Source organism: Carassius auratus, chromosome 17 (assembly GCF_003368295.1).
Source record: "Carassius auratus strain Wakin chromosome 17, ASM336829v1, whole genome shotgun sequence".
In the NCBI taxonomy this organism is placed as follows: Eukaryota; Metazoa; Chordata; class Actinopteri; order Cypriniformes; family Cyprinidae; genus Carassius; species Carassius auratus.
The window spans coordinates 12298494-12321822 of record NC_039259.1 but is presented as its reverse complement, the minus strand read 5'-3'; the positions used below and the strand labels follow the sequence as shown (position 1 = coordinate 12321822).

General features: G+C 36.0%; 1 long non-coding RNA gene across 1 annotated transcript; it reads right to left on the bottom strand.

Moving 5' to 3' along the window:
• Positions 1–20558: 20558 nt before the first annotated feature.
• Positions 20559–23128, bottom strand: LOC113117907 (uncharacterized). The gene is made up of 2 exons (XR_003294227.1): positions 23046–23128; positions 20559–21222 (listed from the first exon to the last, which is right to left on the bottom strand). It is a non-coding gene; the product is annotated as an uncharacterized LOC113117907 (long non-coding RNA).
• Positions 23129–23329: the final 201 nt, after the last annotated feature.

Here is a 23329-nt window from a genome sequence, read left to right as displayed (position 1 = left end):
AAATTATGCAAATTAGCATGTTACCTTTTACACAAGAAAATTATTCAATAACTTAATTAATTAATAAATATGCCGCAAGTTTAACCCCCCCAATGGTAGACCCAAAGTTACGCCCTTGATATATATATATATATATATATATATATATATATAAATTACTGTCACAAATAAATTACTTGGTTAGCCTCAAAGTATAAAAAAAAACAGAGAGGGCATGTGGAGGGGAGCACTGTGCAGTACTGTAGATTGTAGAAGAATAGATTTACATTTTACATTGTAAAGGCACAGTTCATCTAAAAATTTTAACTCTGTCTCTCCCCCAGTCTCATATACATGCCGTTTTGGACCCCACTGAGTTTCATTGCATGGACAAAAATAGTTAATATATCAACATTCATCTTTGTGTGTGTGTTCTGAAGTAAAAAATAAATAAATAAAAAGATAGATTAAAATAAATTGATAATAATAATCAAATACTGATTTAGATTTTTTTTTTCTTTTTTTTTTTTTTTAAGTGAGTAAATATTACATAATTTCACAATTGGATGAACCAAGTCTAAATCTGAATTGTTATTCCATGCTATTATGTATCCAATTGTACAATGCCACTATGCTATACCAAAGACTTTAGATATAAAGCATATGGGAATTGGCTAGTCCAACGTGAAATATAAACTCTTTTAATTCTATTTGACCAAAAGAAACACATTAATGGGACATTTAATCTCAGATTTTGTTCTGAATTGAAATATGGCATTTAAATGTGAGTTTGGAAAAAGTTTTTGAAGTTTTTCCCATTCACAGAGATATGCTTTAGTCTTGAATGCCCAAAACAGCTGTCCAGAGATATTGCAAATATACTGTATGGCCACAGAGTGAACTAAGTTTCCTTGAAAGGGACTTTGGCTATACTCAATCTTTATGTGTAAATGTAATGCATGCACTCAGCTTTTACAGATCTTGCATTTTTAATGGCGTTTTGACATGATGAAGTTGATACTTGCAGAATGATACCATACGACTGACAGGAGAGAAGCTATGACCAGTCACCTGATGTGCAATTCATTCCAAACGTCTGGCACAGTTCACAGCCGTCATAATTTAAACATGACCATCTCCAGCCAGAAACTCATTAGGATTATAGCAATCCTGAGAGAATGAATAGTAAAAAAAAAGATTTTGGATTCTATTGATCAGATCCTCTATGAAATTAAGGTGATATATTATTTAATCAGTTAAATAGGCAAACACACTGAAGAAACCCTCAACCAGCAGCATTGGTGGCGAAATGTTGGTAGCTGTTGGTTACTACAACATATTATTCTTTAGGAAAAAAATAAAATAATAAAAATCTAGGTTACAGTGAAGTACTTACAATGAGATGTGGAGGTTATACAAAGTCCAGCAGGTTCAGAGCGAGAGAAAACAAGAGATGTGGAGAGAGTAAGAGATAGAGAATGAAACTATATCACTTGCTTTCTCTGGCAATCAAGCTGAGGTGCAGCCAGTGTAGAAGCAGTTTCTGACCTTCTGACCCTGGCTTCAGCGTAGCCTGGGATAGGATTAAATCAGGGCTGGATCTGGGCCAGTGCTTACCCATAACAAATACAGGCCGATAACATATCTTTTAATTACAGGCTCCTGGACCTTCATCAAATTCCTCTAACCAAGCCTCTAAACCAGAGGGGTCAGTGCTCCCTCATAACTCTATACATCAGGTCTGGGATAATATGATCTCGAGCACGGTTGAGCAGAGAATTATACAAGCCTGTGACTGCACCGGCAGCCGTGTTTGTCTGCTGGTTTATTGTGTCAGGAGGGGAAGTATCATCCCTCTTTCAGCATCATGCAGCCTCTCATAGTTCAAATTGACCTGGGTCTACTAACAATGTCTAACAGTGGATGAATATACAGGGCATCTCAATAAATTCGAATAATGTGGAAAAGTTCATTTATTTCAGTAATTCAACTCAAATTGTGAAACTCTTGTATTAAATCAATTCAGTGCACATAGACTGAAGTAGTTTAAGTCTTTAGTTCTTATAATTGTGATGATTTTGGCTCACATTTAACAAAAACCCACCAATTCACTATCTCAACAAATTAGAATATGGTGACTTGCCAATCAGCTAATCAACAAATAAAAAAAAATAAAACACCTGCAATAAAACACCTGCAAGGTTTATTGAGTCTTCAAAATGGTCTCTCGGTTTGGTTCACTGGGCTACACAATCATGGGGAAGACTGCTGATCTGACAGTTGTCCAGCATAGAGTCACTGACACCCTTCACAAGGAGAGTAAATTAAAAATTAAATTAAAGAATTAAATTAAAAGAACCAAAGACTTAAACTACTTCAGTCTGTGTGCATTCAATTTATTTATTACACGAGTTTCACAATTTTAGTTGAATTACTGAAATAAATTAACTTTTTCATGTCATTCTCATTTATTGAGATGCACTTGTATAGGACACGAGAATTATTATTATTATTATTATTATTTTTTTTTTTTTTTTTGTGTTCACTATTTTCCTTTGCTGGATATTATATTTTGATGAATTCTGGAATATAATGGCCAACTCCTGTAAGGACAACATGTCTTGTAAAGGCTTATTTCATAGCTAGCATTTTAGGCTTTCCATTCTTTTTGTACATTTAGACAAAATTTACTTAGACTTTTCTATGTTTTCTAATACACCCAGTGTCATAAGCAAATTTTAATTTGATTAAGATTAATAAATTATTGTAATATATTAAAATAATCTGTAATCTAAATTAAAATGCTAAAACTCACACACACAAATAATTAATATTTCATATTTATTTTTGTTTTTCTTGAAGAACATGCTCTAATCAAATTTACATTTTATTTTAATCAATAAATTGATGTATTATATTAAAATATTGTAAGTCTAATCCATCTATAATATATATTATATGTGTGTGTGTGTGTATGTATGTGTGTGTGAGCGCGTGTGTGTGTGTGAATTTAATATATCAATGCTCCTTTTTTAATTGTTAAAATTTTTGTTTTGATGAAAAAGAAGGCATAACTAACAGATTAAATATTAATCTGTTAGTTATTAAATATTTAAATAATTTTCATACAATTATTTCTGAAATTTAATGTAATTATTCTAATACATTTTGTTTGGTTGTCAAAGTTTTTAAAATGTAATGATTCATATTTTTATGATGAATTTGTATATTTTGAAACTGAAAGTCTGAGGTCTGGGGGATTTATACGACATGTACAATGTGACCTTTATCTACAAAAACATCGGTTGAAAGCGTTTTAATAAAAACAAATCCCTTGAACGCAAAAGTTCCCATAGCTTTGAAAAAAATTCATTTATTTTTACCTACGTTTTTCACTTGTTTCATATTAGGTAACGTAATAATAAATACAAAACCATGTGGTTGAATGTCCAAACAAAGGAAATGTGTCCTATATTAAATGTTTTGTGCCAATGTAACTAAGGAATCTCTCTCTTTCTCTCACTTCTTTCAGCAAAATCTGGCACAGTTCAGTAGGTACACCAAGCATGCATCAAAACTATATTCATTCAAAAACATTATATTCATTGCAAACCCGTATACATTTAGGTAATGAGGCAATTATCTCCCCTCAGATGTGTGTTTTAATGGCAAGATGGTAGCTAGTGCCGAGGCCACATTAAAATGGTCTTTGGAGTGCCTGCAGACAGTGAGGGATTTCACACCATTTTATGAAGAAGACTTTTACATTTCATGCCAAATAATGAATTCTAAAACAAAATCGCAAAAGAAAAAGATGAACCCGGAGAGAATCGTGGGGTGCATTTTAAACACCAGGCTCCAAAGCCTGCCTCAGGAATGTCAATTATAAAGGAACCTGTCACCATCCACGCTGATAAGGCTGGGGATTTAGATTTAACGCTTCACTCAGGAGAGACACCAGAATGTGGGCTTCCAAACACACACACGTTATGTGCAGTACATTTCTCCCTAGTTTTTTCATCATCATAGTTAATCAATACCTCCAGCACCAATCGATACTGTGAAGCTGGAGGACGATCATTATCCAACGATGGTTGAAAAGTAGTCTGCAAACTTCAAAAATAGAAAAGCAACATTGTTAGGAAGTAACTCCTGCACAGCCACACAAATCAATCAATCTCCAGAGAGGTTAACTACATAGAGGTGACCTGAGTCTACTGAGCAGCCAACACACACACACACACACACACACACACACACACACACACATGAGACCAGTCAGCAGAACAGGTGTGCATTTGACACCATAACAGAGCACCAGTCAATGCAGATTAAACACAATTATATGGCAGCTCAAATTTTACGCTGTAATGATATTGAGCTATTTCAACTCGGGTGACTAAGTGCAGTTGTGTCTTTATAGTCTAATGTTAACAAACAAAATTGCTCTGCAAATATTTGCAAACAACAACAAAGGGGTCATACAGTAGACTTCTATGTATTCAGTCATAATAAACAATGAAGTGTACAGGAAATTTAAAAGAAGAGTTTGCCCAAAATTTGTAATTCTGTAATACTTTTCTCATCGTCATGTGTGAACCTATTTTAACCCCAAAAAGTTGTATTATGAATGTCCATGCAGCTATTTTACATATTAATATGAGTTAATTGAGACCAGTGAAATGTGTACAATTCTAGTTTTATTAATGTATTGAATGAGCTTTTAATGTGTTTTTTTCATTTAAAAAACATTAAAAATTCATTTAATTTTTAAGTGTTGTCATGTGCTTTTATCATTCTTATATATATATATATATATATATATATATATATATATATATATATATATATATATATATATATATATATATATATATATATATATATATTTAAATATTAGCATATGATGTGTAAAAGAAAAGTACATAGATTTATTTTTTAGAAATACTCTTGGTTTTTGTGACATCTCCTCAACTCAGAATCTGATTTTGCAGTAATACTTTCACTATCAAGAGAAGTAATTGTATATCTTCCATAGCTAACAAACAACAAGGCAAATGATGGCCATCAAATAAAATATTCTTATATCGCACAAGTAAATAATGAGGTGATGATGTGACGTCAGTGCAAATATACTAAACACGGCTTGAAAGAAAAGGCAAGGACAAGTAATTTGGGTTCTTCGATTACCAAGCAGCCCCAGAGAAAATAAATGAGCTGCCTGTGCGTTCATTTGTTTAGAGAAATGTGAGGGTTATGTTGAAATGACCTGCCTAATTGCAGTCTGAATATTTATCTATATCACCACACTGAGTATTCATAGTTTAAGTTTCCTCTTGTTTTCCAAGCTCCTCAAGTTAGGGTTTCACATTCATTTCCACGAGTGACCTTTTATACGAAACGCAACATTAGTCTTGTGCTCTGTGGCTTGTCCGCTGTGGACAGAGACTAATGTGATGCTTGACCCTAACACTGACCTTCTGCCAACCACTGCAATCAACTTCACATGCCTCACACCGCTTTGTCTTTTATGCTCCACATACATAATGCATAGATGTAGTCATTACTGTACACAGGTTTTACTTCTGTCATGTTGCTTCAGGTGCAATGGTGATGGATTTGGTATTAGAAAGTGCATTTAATATTGTTTTGTATCAATATTTCATAGAATATCTGTGAAACACAAAAAGCTCCGTTGCTACAAGAACTAAAATCCTCATTATACTCACAAATCCCCTTGATATATTCAAATTACTGTGTTTTCATACAATGCTGCTAAACCACAGAAAATGAAACCATTTTGAAGCAGAAACAGTGACTGACAGGTCAAATAGGCTGTCGTATTAGCATCTTAATTTCGCTCATTGTCAGGTGCTGTTCGTGTCCACATTTCAACAGCTGACTAATAAAGGGCCGGGCTCGTGTTACCTAACAAGCTAGCCTTTAGAACCTAATTGCTTTCGGTTCAATAGCTTAAAAAGTAATTAATTACTGGGGCAGATTGTAATGGAGGTTAAGGTGGCATTTTTGCCAAGCTAATGAGATAGTGTGCACACAGGCAAAGCAGATGTGATGGGGTAATGGTGGCCCTGAATACAGTTCATCTAGGGCCCTATTTACAGTGCTATTTAAAATAAGTGGAGGACCCTTCCGAGGAGTATTCATACCAGAAACACATTAATAATAACACCCGAGGGAGGTAACTATAGTTTCCGCCAAAATACCATAGTTACTAAAGTTATTATGTCTACAAGAATAAATGGATGGATGGATGGATCATATTTCCACCATAGTTTTCCACCTCTTAATTACAACTTTGTGACCATGTTTATGTGTGTTTAACTCCTAAATATAGAAGAATTCATATGATTTGTGAAAACCTAACCCCGCCCCTAAACCTAATCTGCACAGAAATCAGGAAAAAAATAATAATTGTACATGTGAGATCGTGCTAATTCGAGCCTGTCCTCCAACAAACGTTGGAAAACGTTAAAACGTTTAAGTTTTAAAGTTAAACGCCCTCTAGCGGTCGCAAAAAATAATGAAAGTATCGCGTTGCGTCATTCTTCAATTAAATGACGTATAACGTCATTACCAATCAAAATGCACATTTATTTAAATGCAATGTGTGGACTTTTTACACCGATCTCACAGTAATTCGTACATATTTTACTAGGTGGCTTACACATTTTACATTTTAAATACATTTTACGTGCACGTCCGTTCTCTGGGATCGAACCCATGATAGCATGATTAAATATCAAGGTATAATGCAATAATCTACCAACTGAGCTTGGTTCAGGTTGCCTGGCTCTCAGGCAGCAGAAGCGGCTCATTGTCTCCTCCTCACAACAGGAAGATCACAATGATCGACATAGCAGTTAGTCACTGGAGCTTTATTGGCAGTCTCACAACCCTCTTGGCCAGGAGCCGCTGTGACCAATGGAGGTACAAGTGTCCGGTCAGACATACATAATTCTGAACAACCTGTGTAATAGGCATATTGTTACTTAAATGTGGCACCGTCACTACAAGTCATAATACATGAAAATGTTTTATTTACAACAATTGCAGGTTTGTGTAACTTGTCAGATCCATTACGATTTACAGTTAAGGGATGGTATTCACCTGATGGTGAGTTCCAAAAAGGACCTGTTGAACCTTCTTTTACCCCATCACATTTCAGGCCTATTGGGCAGATCTCTTAGGATTTAACCAGGTCTTCAAAACATACAAGAACAAAGGAGCTGGCAGGCCTTGATCTTGGTTTAAACTGAGGTTTGATCAAAGATAAGGTCTTAGGTCCAATCCTGAGGGCCTGAAATGTGCTCTTCCCCAGTCTGTCAGAGGAGAGGTCACCTCCAGTCCTCATTGAGGATTAGGGAAGAGAGACAGCAAGAGAAAGGTTTCACCTGTCTTTCTGCTCTCATGCAGCGGGTTATATAACGGCTAACTGCCCCATTGTAAGTTCCCCTGGAACTTCTCATAAGGAACTCTCTTTTTTTTCTGCAGTTCTTCATTTGCCTATTTTTGTAGATTCAACAAGTTCTTTAGGATCTACAGATTAACATGTTGGTTTCTTTATTCTGTAAAGCACCTGCAGTTGAATGATTTGCTAAATAGCAACAGGATAATAATATGCTTGTTAGAAAGGTTCTATTAGAGCCTTCATTTTTTCATTACAGCACTGCCACTTATTACTTTTTACAGTATTATTTATAATGCATATTTTCTATTAGTTTAAACTGTAATTTCAGTATTGTGAAAAAGCTATTTTTAAGCAGCTGTTAATCTAGTCTTCAGTGTCTCATGATCCTTCAGAAAGCATTCAATATGCTGATTGGTGCTTAATAGACATTTTATAATTATAATTTTATAATGTTATAAACTGGTGCTGCTAAATATAATTGTGGAAACCATGATACTTTTTTCTTCAGGATTCTTCGTTGAATATAAAGTTTAAGAACGCCAGCTATGTCAAATGTAATTATTTAATAACATGTAAATTTTTTATGTAAGTTTTGATTAATTTAATGCATAATCACAAAATAAAAGTATTTATTTATTTATTTGTTGAAAGATAGAAAGAAAGAAAGAAAGAAAGAAAGAAAGAAAGAAAGAAAGAAACTTACTGACTTAAAAATTTTTTATAGAACATGTAACTCAGTAGTCACTTTTACCATCTAAACCCATGAAATTGTAATTAAAAACTCAAAAATTTGCCTCTATGTGGTAAATTTGCCACATTATTTATTTCCACAATGTATACTATCATTATTTTTCTTATGATGTAACAGGGTTACAACAAATAAATAGCATAGACTAATCGCATAGAACTTGTTACAATGTAAGCCAAACAATGCCAGCATTTCAGTATAGATTATGTTCCCTCTAAATGGAAAAATTAGATCAACTGTATGGTGAAATTTGTGTGATAACATTTTTTAAAAAGCAAAATGTTTGCAAAAAATAAGAGTATATAAAAAAAGAAAAAGCATTCAAATAAAAATGCAATGCATTATGTTGCTATTCATTTAATAATCTGGCAGTGTAGCCTTTTGAGGTAACATTGGCAAGCATTGTAGAACTAGTTGTTAAGCTTCGCACACATGGCGTGTCCTGCGAGGAAGAAAAGCTAGTCAAGACTCTGGCCAAACAGGCCCAAGGGCCTTTGCTCTGCAGCCAAATTAGATTAAAAACAACTTGTCTCTGCTGCAAATGAAAAAAGGGGAAGCAGTTGACTGTGTCAGGCCGAGGAGAGGCAATTCCTTTTGAGAAACAGAGACGCACACTTTCTCCATGCATATTCAAATACGAACTCCCACATAAACATGTTGGGTTTTCCTCTCACACGCACTCATTCTCAGCAGCCATCTCTCTTTACTTCTGAAGCTGACATTCCTGGCAGGCAGGGAGCTTTGAAGTGGCCAGTGTGTGAAAGGGCTCCCGTTACAAGGCCAAACCCTGAGAAAGAGGATCCGTCTGGCGGTGGAGAACAACACTGGCTCAAGGGTTAATCAGCAGTCCAGCACACTACACACTCTGTCCCCTGCTCACAGCTGTAACAAGACTCTGTATTTGGGGGTTAAGAAAGACAGAACGACCGGAGCTTTGAAGTTGAGTGACAGCCGTGGATTGGACCAGAAGATGAGAAGACTTTTCCCTCATAGCCGTCTGCGTCTCATACACATACATAAACATACATTGGGTCAAAGGGTGTGTAGTGTTATTGCGTGTGTATGTACACGTGCTTTTGTGCATGTGTGTGTTATTAAAAGAGCCTGAGTAATCTTTCTCTAACCTTTTCAATTCCTGACCTCAAAAGCAGATCATAAGCCCCCCTGTGGCTTTTTCTTCCCAAGACACTTTAAGTTTCCTTTAAGATAAGATCTGATCCCAAAACATGCCAGAATTAGAGTCATAATGCATTTGTCTGGACCCTTACCCAATCACGGTTCCATCATTTTGTATTATTTTATGTTTTAAATGTGTATTTTTGACACGTGGTCTGTTCACTAAATTGAAAAATTACATTCAATGTATACAGAAATATTCATAAAATGTATACAGGCTGTATTTTTGGAAAAGCAGTATGAGGCACGTTTTATCTTTATTTAAATATAAAAAGAAAACATATAATAGTAAAATAGAAAAAATATAATATTGAATGTGATAATCCTAGTAAAAAAGTGAAATACATTTATTTCGTACTAAGAATAGTTTACATCTATTACATATTTACTAGTTTACATAGTATACTACCAATAGTTCCACTTTGGCACAATCAAATATACTTCATCTTTAGTTGGACTTCCTAATTAAGCACAAAATTAATTGTTCCAATATAGCAGAGTTTAAATATACCTGTTTAGTATACTAAAAGTACAACTACAGGCTATTTTTATTAAGCAGTCAAAATGTAATTGTTGTACACTTGGCATGAAATAAATGTATTTCAAATACATTTTAGTGTATTTTTCACTTTCATGCACAAGTCATGTTACTAAAAAGCTCAAATTAAAAGGAAAAAAATATTGTACATAACATCTCACAAATATTAAAAAAAAACACGCAAATCAACACAAACTAAACATGTGTCGTGCTTCTATTAATAGGATACACAGAGATATCTGTTGAAAATCACATGGCATGAAAAAAATGTGAACAAAAAGGAAAACACCGTCATATCATCAATCAAAATAAATAATATAATACATTTAATACAATATACATTAAAACAATATATGCACAATAATACTACATGCGTATTTATATTAATTATTAAATTATACATTTTGATTAATATAATCTACCATATTCAACCCCCCCCCCCCCCCCCCAAATTTAGTGATAAATATAAAAATAAAAAAAAGTTTTATCTAAAAATTAATTGGTTTTGTTTGATGAACACATATCCTTCCTGTTTTTTTTTTTGGAGTCTCACAGATAACTATTTACTCATGTCATGTCATTTCAAGTTTGGATGACTTTTTCTTTTTCTGTGAAAAACGAAATGAGAAAGACAGTGTGGTTCAATGTTGTTTTGGACCCCATTTACTTTCATTTTATAAACAAAAACAATTAAAACATATATTTTAAATTAATTTGTGTGTGTGTGTGCTCTACAGAAAATCATACAAGTTTGAAACTTCATAAAATGAATTTTTCTGAGTGAACTTCACATTTTCTGATTGAACTTCACATTTAAGATGTATAAATACTTTGTGAAGTCTCCTGATTCACAGGCACAATCAGATAATTGGAACAAACCCTGAAGATCTGATGAGGCCTTTCCTGTCTCCGTGCAAGGGCTTTTACACACAGCACAATATACACCTGAAGCCCCCCAGAGTTGCAAACCCCACACGGGACGAAAGATGCCCACATCAACAGCACGGTTGGCTAATGGCAATCTCATACTGACATGGTGCCATTATTCTGAAATTATGAAACCATTAACGCTGTTCAGCCAGCATGGCCAACATGCATGTTCACATACAAATAGCTTTTATTTTCACTCTACGCTTGGATAACAGAGAGGTGGCGGTTTGAATTTTCCTAATAACGCAATGAAAAGAGATTTAAATAGGGAGTGACGAAATGTTGAAGGGACCACAACACTACGGCTGAAAACACATTTAGGAATAAATTACAAATTTCATGCCTCGACCGCGTTCTTTATCAAACCTCACACAAAGACTATCAGAGGACAGCAGTAATGGCATAAATATTCATGAGTGTGCTCACCTCTGAATAACAAGCATATGTATTTTCTTAATTATGTCCCCAGTTAACTTTGATAATTCTGCTATTTTGCTGAAACTGCAGAGGAAGTTTGGAAATGGCGACGAAATAGCTTCATGGAGGAGACAAACAAGACCTTTTTGTTTGTTTCATTCATGAACATCACACAGACATTTTGTTATGCTGGTATAATTTTAATGAGAGGCTTCTGGTATTGAAGTACTGTAAATGCTTTGTTTATAGACATTAATTCATTCATTTGTTTGTGTGTTTGTCTTTCCTTGTATTTCCCAAGCACACTATGCCACACTGATCTAAGCAAACTCAACATATTCTCAGTAAACTCTTTCTAAACCCACACATAAATCTGTACTGGGAAATTACAGCAAAGATCTCTTTGGGATATACGGTAAGTTCGGTGTTCTTGTATGATCCCATAATTCACAGATGATTCCAGAATACACGGTTTATATTAATCATGGGCAAAACATGCCAAGGTAGTTCATATTGCATCCTCAATGACCTGTGAGAGTTAGCGGAAAAGTTTCTGGCAGTCATATGTACATCGTCCCTAGTTCCTCAACGCTGCCAAGACTAATACTCCTAGTGTGTGTAGATGCAGCCTCTCTTTTTGACATACACAAGCTCTCTAATAGCTGAACTTGTAATATAACTTGTGTAACCTAGTGTATCTCACCATTCGCCAGTAATATCTGATCATGAACAGCCTAGTGGGCAGCATTCGACGAAACAACTGAAAACAGGCTGAATTGGACTTAAAGGGTTAGTTAACCCAAAAATTACAACTATGGTGCCATTTGCTCATTGTTATGTAGTTTCAAACCTGTATGACTTATTTTCTTGTGTGGAAATCAAAAGGAAAATTGTCCGAAAGCTTGACGAATCTATTAAATATCTGGGTTAATTGCATGCCCACAATCAAGAAAAGGAAAACAATCAATTAAAAAGAAGGTATTTTATAAACTTTTACCACACAAGTGTGTTTCAGTGACTCTAAAAATACAAGTGTATTTTCACCATCAAGTGAAAACCTTTTTTAACCTAAAAATAATAAAAATGATTGATTGATTGATTAATTGATTGATTGATTGACTCATTCATTATCTAATGTTGCTTTATCATAAAAGGTCAGACTATCTAATATTTTTACAAGACTTATTGACAAAGTCATGATTTCAGGGGTCCTCTCTTTGATGTCATTTCCTGTTTTGTTGTTGTTGCTTTTCTGTATGTTGGTTCCAACATTGACCTTGCTGGTTTTAAAGTTTTTTTCAAATAATAATAAGCAGTGAAGCAGTTTTATGTAAAATACATATATATATTGAGATAATTTAAGGCAACTTGAAATGTAATTTTTAATTTTAGTAAGTAAACTTCACTTAAGTCACTTTCATCACTTAAATGTTTTTGTGTAATCTGTTACAAGATATTTTTGAGTCCACTTATTATGGTTTACAGTGTATAGTATGCAGGTTTAGAATGGTATAATAGTGAGAAAATTATTATTGAAAATGTGCTTTTGAGCGAACTGTCGATCTGAACTGTCCACCTAAATGCCCACTGAACATTGATGTGGCTATGTTCTGAGAACGCCACAGATGCACACATTCGTAACACATTGGCAGCGCAATGCACACCATGCATCGCCAATTGCATACTCCCTGTAGGTCTCCAAAATCCCAGCTGAATCCCAGCAGGAGGTGAGTTCTAAGATATTGATCGGCAGTAATCTGTTTTCCTGGTGTGGGTGGTGGGAGAGAAGGTCGACCTGCAAGTGGGGTCAGCAAGGCCAGATTCCCTTTCCGACCAGGCAAGAGCAATGCCACATTGATAAATGAGCACGAGCATCAAATGATCATCATGACTACCGTATCACTCCGAGTGCATTAGCACACACGACTGCAATTCGCATTAAGCCGTCCAACACGTTTGGCTCTTGTAGTTGTTTGCCTTCTGTGATATATTTGATGATGGTAAATGAACACAGTTACAGTGCGTGTTGCGTGGCAAGAAACATTCAGTGGCCCGCTGCCCCTGTGGGACTGCTAGTGTGCGCTGCCTTTTTTGTTTACAAAGTTGTTTGAATATTAAGCAGGGCCATTTTTCCAGTCATAATGAGCAACAATGCATAGCCACACATCTGCACATTTACATATTACACTGTAATTTAGCCTCAGCTCTTAATTTCCTGCCTCATGCGAGCCGAGAGCGTGGTGGGCACTGATTTGCATAGGCTGCAAGGATGGCCGGGGGGAACGTGTGGCTCTGTGCGTTGTGTTTGTTTACCAATCATTTGCATTGCATGTAAACAACATCAGAGTAATGGTCTGGAGCCTCGCACGCACGCCAGTTGTCCGCGCGCTCAAAGATGGGAGACGCAAAGCGGCGGCGCTCACAGATGGAGTTAGCATATCTGGAAATCTCCCTAGGAGCTGTTGTAAACATGGAAAACTTGTGTAAGATTTGTGTATGGATTTCAGGTCCAGAGCTCCATGTCGAAGCTCCAAATTAATGTTCAATATGCCACGTTTTGCTCTCATAATGTGTCAGACGGCTCCAACTGTGTTCAGCAGACAGGCAGTGATCAATACATTTAATCAGCACAGCCACTGTCACACACCATCAGAGCGTGATAATGCTGTAGGTATCTTTAAGAGGCACAGAACACATGCATACACGCAGAAAGGGGCTTCAACGGTCCACTGAAATTTTGAATAAAGCCTCAGTGGGCTTTAGTGAATCATAGTAAATCAAGATTAAAATGCTTGGGAGGTAGTTTTTTCAAAACAGAAATTTGAGTATTGGCAAGGGGTAAGGATTATTTCTGGCAAAATCCCTACTGTTAGACCAAGCCTAGATCCCTACATTCTCATGCAGAAGCAGAGAGCCGAGCTGATTGCTGTTGTATGAGAGTGAATGAGTGACATGGTAACTGAGATTGAGACATAAATATGTTTGTTGTTTATGTGTGGGAAGAAATAAACACGGAACACTAAGGTGTTTCTTCAAGTTAGTTACAGATAATCCATAGCATACTGCACACCATGTATTTGTTTTTAATATCACTTATAGTTTTCAGAAATTAAATTACTAATCTATATAAATATTATAAATATTTAATTTGTTTCTTTTTTATATATATAAATGTCACTTTAAAAGTGACTTGGACCTTGTTTACAGTGCATTAATTGTTTAAATGCATACATTTTTATTATTATGTGTTCAGATTTAATATTTTTTACCAACAACTTAAATCTTAAAATATAAATCTATACTAAAAATATGAATTTTTTAAATATCAATGTGTGTTGGGGAGGGGGGGTGTGGATGGGGGTCGACCTTATGACTGGACACTATTGAGAGTGTAAAAATGTGTTCAGAGTCCATAGGAGAAAAATGTGCATACTTGAAGAAACACCCAGTAATCAATGGAAAGACAACAACAATTTATTTTATTTCAGACTGACGGGTTGGAGTACAGTAGCTAAATGTCTTTTAGCTGAGTGTATATATCATAGTGAGGCACCACATTGATCTTTTGAACAGATTTCTTGATTAGAATGTGAAGGACCAGTTTTGTACCATATAGTTTTGTTTTGACATTATTGGTTTGACACCAGCTCATATAAGGTGTTGGTTTTTCCTCAGTGGAAATGTGGCTGTGGCACCATCACTGTTTCAGAAAAAAAAAAAGAAAAAAAATGATTTTTTTTTTATAATACATGTAGTGGTGATTAGCATATAGGCCTACATGATCCCATACACATACATTTCTTTGTTTCTTGCTCTTTCCCTCCTGCTGTATCTCACACAAACACACACACACAACGGCGGCCCATACTTAAAAAAAAAATTGCTCTCATTTCCTTGGACAGGCCTGTGTGTCCACTCCCCCAGATCTCTGCTGCACTTCCATTTCATGGTGCATGGCCCCGCCGTGTGATTATTCCACTCTCTCAGGTACAGGGGGAGTTAATGTCGGAGGAAACTGATGTCCCTGTCAGATGCCTGCCTCTCCTCCCCACACGACCTCCCACCCCTCCCCGTGTGGAGCTTGTCACCGCACACGCTGCCGCATCGCCAATATGACAGCACCCCCTCACAAATACACGCATCCGCTCACGCGTGGTCCCTCCTAACTATCAATTCTCCACACAAGCGAACAGAGAACCGGGAAGCATATGCCACCAGCCCTTGATCCCTTGGCCTGCATTTACATCCACTCCATGAAGTATCAGCTGGTTAGATGCAGCTGAAACCCTACGTATACGCCTGCAAACATAAGCCTGCTATAAACATAACGTAAACAACCTCAGCTGCCATCTGCCCATCTGACGAACACGCAAGATAACCAGCAGTTATCAGATGAAGTCATTCTGTGCAAAAGTAAGTGCTTTTAGATGTCAACTTGACAAGAAGAGAAAAATTTCTAGGCGTCATTGTATTTCCTGTTGGTATGTGCTCTACTGAATCCTTTTTTTCCCTGTTACGATTCTTCTGGACTCAAATTTTCATTGTCCTTCAAATTCATATACATTGCATGTTTTAATGAGATAATTAAGCAATATCACACAAGTGAGAGTGCTGTTGTTAATCAGGGCCAGACTAATATTCAAACAGCAGCAGCTGCGAGTGTGATATTGCTTTTATTCAACAGTTTCCGTGTCTGTTTTTTGGTCATATTAACACAGCTGCAGAATATGTTTGTCCATCCTGTATTTGTGTCCTTGATAATATGATTATGTTTAACCAAGTTCAGTTTTAAATATGTTTGGTTACATTTACTTCCATTCATACTCATGTGAAAACACAGGCTCCAAAGTTCCATTATGGTGAATTCTGACCATATTTCAGCATAGTCATAAAGTGGAATAGACTGCATATTATTATATTGTGGATGTGTTATACACTATATTGCCAAAAGTATTGGGTCACCCCCACCTAATGAACAGGTTTTACTACAAATCTTCATTTGTTCATGCATATAATGATATTATAGGGAATTGTGTGTTTCTAATTTGAGTTTATAACAACAGTTTGGACATGAACCCTTCTATTCTAACATGACAATGCATCTGTGTATAAAGCAAGGTTCAAAAAGAAATTATTGATTCAGTCAGTGTGGAAAAACATGACTGGTCTCCAGAAAGCAAAATCCAAATCCAAGCTGAGCACCTCTGGTGTGACTCAATGCAAATCTTGAGCTAAAAACTCATCACCAAACACCAATGACTTGTACATACACTAAATAGACAAAAGTACTGGGGACACCCCCTGGACTTCCAATGCAGTTCAAAGATATAAAAGCTGCTGGTGGATAATGAGGATTTGAAAAGTGAACATGTACCGTGATTGGACTTGACAAGATGTTCTAGTTTTATGGACATCACAGTCTTTGATATCAATCTACTTTAGTTACAATCACTATAGTTACAGATGATATTCATAAACAGAATAGGGCTTGATTCCCATTGCACATGTTCGAGTAACTACTGTAAGCTGCTGTGCAAATAGGACCGGTAACATGCAGTTGTCAGTTGTTATGTAGCCATCTTTTTTCAATGACTTACAAATGAAACCACATCTGAATGATGATTTGAGTCTCTGAGCAACACAGAGGCTTTCCTGAATACTTTAGTGTTTTCAAAAAAGTTAGTTAAGTGAACACTTCAGAGAAAGACATGTAGTCACTTGTTTGGTTTCTGAGTTAATTACTGAATGAATAGGTTGAGTGAATAATTGTTTCATTCCTAAACCTGTTTTTTTTTTTTTTTTTTTTGATTCAGTGAGACAGTGAGACAGTGATTCAGAGGACAGATACTTGTCGCCAAATACACTGAAATATCCTAGTTGTTTTTGGACTATATAACAGCAATTTTGGAATGTCATACATCCAATAAAATAAATTAACTGTTGCATATGTTTTATAGACATACAGTACATTGTATGGAAACATACAGTATAGGCCTGCAAAATCAAATTTTTTGAACAATTTAATGATATTTTTATTTTTCCAGCTTTAACTGACGGCATCTGCTTCTCTGAGAGTCAGAATAAAAATGTAACTTCACTACAGAAGCATATATGTATTTCTGAATGCCTGTGAGCATTTTTCTACAAAGGGTCTTTTCCAAGTGTTCCAGTGCATCGCTCTTTTGGAACACATGGGATATATGATTTTCTCACTATCAGAGCCTAGAACTCATCTATAATTAACCTACATACAATTTTATTGCAATGCAAGCCTTTCTTTTGCAGATTTGGAATCCCCAGTGCTTTTCCCATATGCATTTTTATATACTTTCTCTTTCTTCTCTATCTGATGACATTTGGGAGTCTCTCTGCTGTGGTGATTAAGTGGAGCTTGGATTACATAGGTTGGTCCAGTGGGGACCTTCACACGAGTCATTATCTAATGTTTTCCTGTTTGAGTCATGCGATGTAAAGACACCAGCTTTGTCCACTGATCCACTTCAGTCCGTTCTTTCAGTCCCGCTGCTTTTCAGTGAGATTTTCTAACAATGGCAACCAATGAACATCCAAGCCAGTAAAGACTGCTAAGTTGACCTGAGAGGCCGCAAGTCAGTGGGCTGAAATAATATCAGGCCTAATGTTCTATGACATGCCAGTTTGATCTTGGCAAGTGCTTTTAAAAGCGGATGCCCTGAGCCACACTGGCAGAGGCCGAGGGCTGATTGTGGCCAAGGAAAAGAGCCCAAACATGAGCCAGTTAATCAAGAGACTTGCCAGATACTTTGAGAAGCTTTCAGGCTTTGTAGCGCCTGACAGCACAGCCATCGAGCCAGAACTGTTACACTGCAATCCAATCCATTTATTTAAAGATCAATAGTGTTCAATTCAGCACGCACTGCATCAAATGATTGGCACACTCAGCGGGAAATGAGTGACGCCTTTGCATGAAGTCACATACAGTGGCAGCAGAACATATCTGGACACTTAAGCTACACATAAAATTGCATGAATTTTATTGCAGTGCATACAAAATATTAAACCAAGTTTTATCTTAAAATATACATTACAGTATGTTAGACATTTTCTCAGAGCTGACTTCACTTTTTCATTGTATTTTTGTTGTGAATTGTTGCCATCTGGTCCCAAAGTGATTGTATTTACTTTGATTATAGTGATTGTCTCAATGTATTAAATTATAAATTATACTCTAAATCTGTAGTTTTATCATTTAAAGCCTCAGCACTTTATTTTATTTTATTTTTGGATGAAAGGGGATGAAAGAAACTTGTTAATTACACCAATTTACATTTCTGTTTTACATTTCTAACATTCTCTTCATACAGTACATCAGGTACAATCTATTTTGTTGGTTCATCTTCACCTTTAAATGTCACTATTTTGGGCCAATGACTTAGGGTTAGGGTTAGGAAAATCTTTTATGATCTATACTAAGAAATATTTTATTTAGTGGAAAATCAGTAGATTGTGAAACACCAATACTCTTCATGTGAAAGTAGCATGATTTATCTTTCCACTTTGCAATCAGATAAATTACAGACCTTCGGTTCAATACCTGAGGACTTGAGCTTCAGTTGTTAATTTCCCTTGTTTATATGTCAAATTGGTTATTTTCCCACTCATTCCATAAAGGAAGCACATTCGTAATGCATGTTATCATTTTAACAAACCCAGTTTGTGCCCATGAATTAATATCTATCTGCACGTGCCTTAGAAATGTCCTGGAATCAATGTAATCTATGTGAATGCATGCATGTATGTTTGAGTGTGCCTTTGAGACATAGTGTGCACTGCTGTGCATTAGCCATGTGTATCAGTCGACGTATGGCTTGTGCCTTTGATTTGAATGTATATTCCACTCACGTCCTTGAATCTGCCTTTGTGACTCAGGGGCAGTTGTGAAGGCCCACTGACTGACATCTCTGAGTCCATGTGTTCAAACATCTCTCCTTTTGTTTCTCTTTTGATCAACGCATGCCATTCTCACTGATTTAGCAAATCAGTGATGCTTGTCAGGGAATTAATTACCTGGTTGACGCCTCTGGCAGCTGAGAGAGAGCGAAAGAAAGACAGACCACAACGTGTCTGTCCACACACCCAGATATCCTGCTTAATCTGCCACAATCCATATCAAAGTCAACTTGATTGGACTTCTGTCTGTAGAATAATGGGGAGTTAAGCAACAACTAGACAGCTACAGTTCACATTTGTATTCGTGTATATGCCAAATTACCTCTGCCAGCCCTTGGTGGTGGAGTGAGATCGGTCAAAAAAACTGCTGAATCCAACTGTGTGTCAGATAAGCAAAAGGTCAAGAGTACACTGCTTCCATATCTCCCCACTGCTTACCAAGCAATATGTTTAATATTAAAATAACACAAGAGAATGTTTGAATTACAGCATGCATTTATCTGAGATCAGAACAAGTAGATCAGAAATTGTTTGAACACTTAAGCCATGCAAAAAAAAAAAAAAGAAAAAAAAAGAAAGAAAAATTATGTAAATATAATTGCATTAGATCAAACAAAATGGTTATGTAAAACTGTACATTATCAAATTTTTTTTATTAAAATTTGGCCAAAAGATTTTTGGGGGGCTGTGGAATATGCCATTCAGTTACTTTCTTCAAACTTATTGAGATATTGGTAACATGTTACAATAAGGATATATTAGTTAACATGAACTAACAATGAAAGAAAATAAAAAACAAATTCAAAGGCATTATGGTAACACTTTACTTTAAGGTGTCCTGGTTACACGTTACAAGTACGTCCTATTATAATAACAATTATGCATAATTACAGTACATGCAAGTAACCCTAAACTAAACCCTAATCCTAACCCTAACTATGTAGCAAATGCATGTAGTTGATTGTTATTATGCGGTACTTAAATGTATAATTACACTGTAACAATGACACAAAAATAAAATGTAACCGATATAAAAATATAAAATAAAGATTCCTAGTTATTGTTATTTCTGTTTCTCATACATTACTAAAATACAGTTGTATCTGTTAGCACAATTTAATGGACCTGAGCTAACCTGAACAACAACAAAAAAAAAGAACAGTTGTGTTCTTTCTAACTATATTAACTGTTTAAATAATATATAGTGTATTAACTAATGTTTAACTAAAGAAAAAGAAAAAAAAAAGATATTTTGAAGAATGTTGGTAACCAGACAGTTTTGGTAACTGACTTTCATTGTACGGACAAAAAACACTAGACATTTTATATATGTATATCATACTGTCATGTTTGTAATTACATGGATGTGAGTGAATAATGACATTATAAGATGGTTTGTTGGTTTTTGGGGTGTTTTTTTTTTTTTTTTGCTGGCCAGACTGGAAGACTATCTTTCTGACTTGCTAAACTAGCAGAACCCAAACACTGGGTGACTAGCTAAACCAGTTTGGCCAGGCTTTTCTGACCATCTTAAACAGGAACATACAGCTAAATATATATTTTTAAAAACATAAATTATATATACAGGCTGTTGCAGAGATTCTTCGGCGGATTTTTGTGCCACAATCCACACTGTTGTTGAAACACAGTAGCATTTAAAAAGTGATCCATTTACTGCAGGTCATTTTTGTCTTGATGAGGTGAAGCAGCTGCAACCGAGGAGAAGAAAATCACGGCCGAGCAATAGAACCGCTCAGCCTTTCTGAACCCGCTGACCCCCCATGTCTCATACACGTGCACACACTCACCAAATTTGGTCCGCTACGTCAATGTAACCCTGACCCAGACAAACACAGGCATCAGTGCGCAGACATCACACTCTTCAGCTGACAGATTTCTCCGCCGCCCATCACTCTTTTATTCATGCTCTCTGCACCTTTTACCTTGCTCTCGGCAAAACACAGACGGAAAGTCATTTCGCTTTTATCAAGTTGTCATTTCGGTACTTTTTTGTTCCGTCAGACTTGGGCTGTCACTCTCGGCCCGGGCCACATGAGAACTCCATCGTATAACAGCCTGAGGAGGAAGCAACACAAGACTGCAAATAGCTTTTACACTTCAGCAAGCTGTCCCTGATAAATGAACATCATATGAACATTCGCTACTTGATATCCATCAGTGATTGGCCACAAAAGATGCACAGAGCAAATGAGTGAAAAAAAAAAAAAAAGAATCACTATCAAATCATGTAACATTATTCAAATCAGTGAGTAGTGAAATACGGCTGCACACAACGTTATATCAAGATGAACATTGTGTAGAGTGTGATTTTGCTCATTTGAAGCATTTGTAAGGTGCTTACTCAATAAATAATCTTTAAAATAAACAAAATGTTCTTCACTGCTGCATTTCCAGCAATCTTCTGTCCTCATTTAACTCTGTAGTCTTTAGTAGAGAGGTTTGTGGACGCGCATCTTGCTAGATGCTTTTAGGAAGCAGTGCCACTTTCTGTTGTCTCTAGTGCAGCCTTAAGGTGTTTTTCTCTAGACGGTCTCAATTTATGCACATGTCCTGCCATCATCATCAACAGTAAATGCTCTTGGGCCTCCTGTTTCTGAGTGCCAAAAACAGAGAACCTGTGGCTATGTCTCTTCTTTGAATATTTCAGAAGTAATTAATTAGGAAAATAGGACAGATTTGAGGTTTTAAGGGAGATTTTATTCAACAAATGTACCCCGAGGACTAATATTAGTTTGAGAGTTAACAGCAGCTTTGCATATATTAATGTAGCAAGATTACAATCAGTCTGGAGTCCAATTAGGATTGGCGTAATTTTTGTGTCATTTTTTAAAATGGTTGTCAGTTCTTACACCTACTAACAAATCTTTTCTTTTTTAGAACATTTGTAGTCTTAAAATGATCATGACAAGGTTTTTTGCTTTTTTTCTGATAATCTCGACAGCTGTTGTGACATGCATGTGGTGGCTGTAAGCATTTACATATGCAGTGCAGCTGTGAATGTGATTTTTATAGATCATCATGGCTCATATAATGAATTATGTCAGGGTGTATTAACTCAGTGGTTCTCAACTGGTGAGTCGTGACCTAAAAATGGGTGGCAGGTCTAAATGTGGAAAAATAAAAAGCAACTAACCATGCAATTAGCTCAACCGTATAATTAGGATAGGAAAATAAATAGCCTCAATTTTTGAAAGAGTTTTTTTTTTTTTTTTTTTTTTGACGTCAAAGGTATTTCGGTTCAAATTCAATTGTCATTTGGTAAAATGGTTGAGAATATTTCTTAATATTTCCATATATATAAATACAGTATGTAAAACAGTAATATTGTAAAATATTATGACAAGTTTTCTGTTTTAATATATTTGAAAAGATTATTTATTCCCGTCATGTCAAGTTGAATTGTCAGTAGCTCCTTCAGAAATAATTCTAATATGCTGATATGATGCTAAATTATTAAAAGTGTTTATTGTTATTATTTTTAAGGAACTGATTTTGTAGACATTAAAAAAAATTAAGAATCACTTCAGGGCAAAATATAAAATATGGGTCTTGAAGCAAAACCAGCGGAGAACCACTATTTTTTCGGAATCACCATGTAACCAACTTGCCTACATTCTTTATATCATATCTGTCTTTCTCCATCTATAACCTTATAAAGCCCAAACATGTGAGCACATACATTCAAACTCTTTCTGTTTAATGCATATAATGACTGCATAAACAGAAACGCGACACCCAAGAGAGTTTGGCACCAGCCGGCTGCTGCAGCGGGCGCTTCTGCTTATCTCCGCCGTTCAGTCAGGGCTCACAAGAAAAATAAAAAAAAGTTCTGCTCTCCCCTCCGTTCTCTAAAGCGCTGTTGTGTGGTTTGGGATTACCTTCTCTCGCCCTCTCTCTTTCAGTGTGCTGCAGGCTGCTGCACTCCCCTCCTCAGCAAAGCCTCGCTCTCTCTCCTTTTCTCACTGTGTCTGACACACTAGCCAGTCCTCGGAGTATTACATCATCCTGATGTAATGTCTAACCAATCACATGACTGCTCTGCTAAACCTTCAAGGATTATGGAGCCCTGTAGCTCAGACTGCATAATGAGAGAAAAAGAGAACGAAAGAAAAATAGTAGGACAGAGAGAGAGAGAAAGTAAAGGAGTATCAGAGAGATGAGA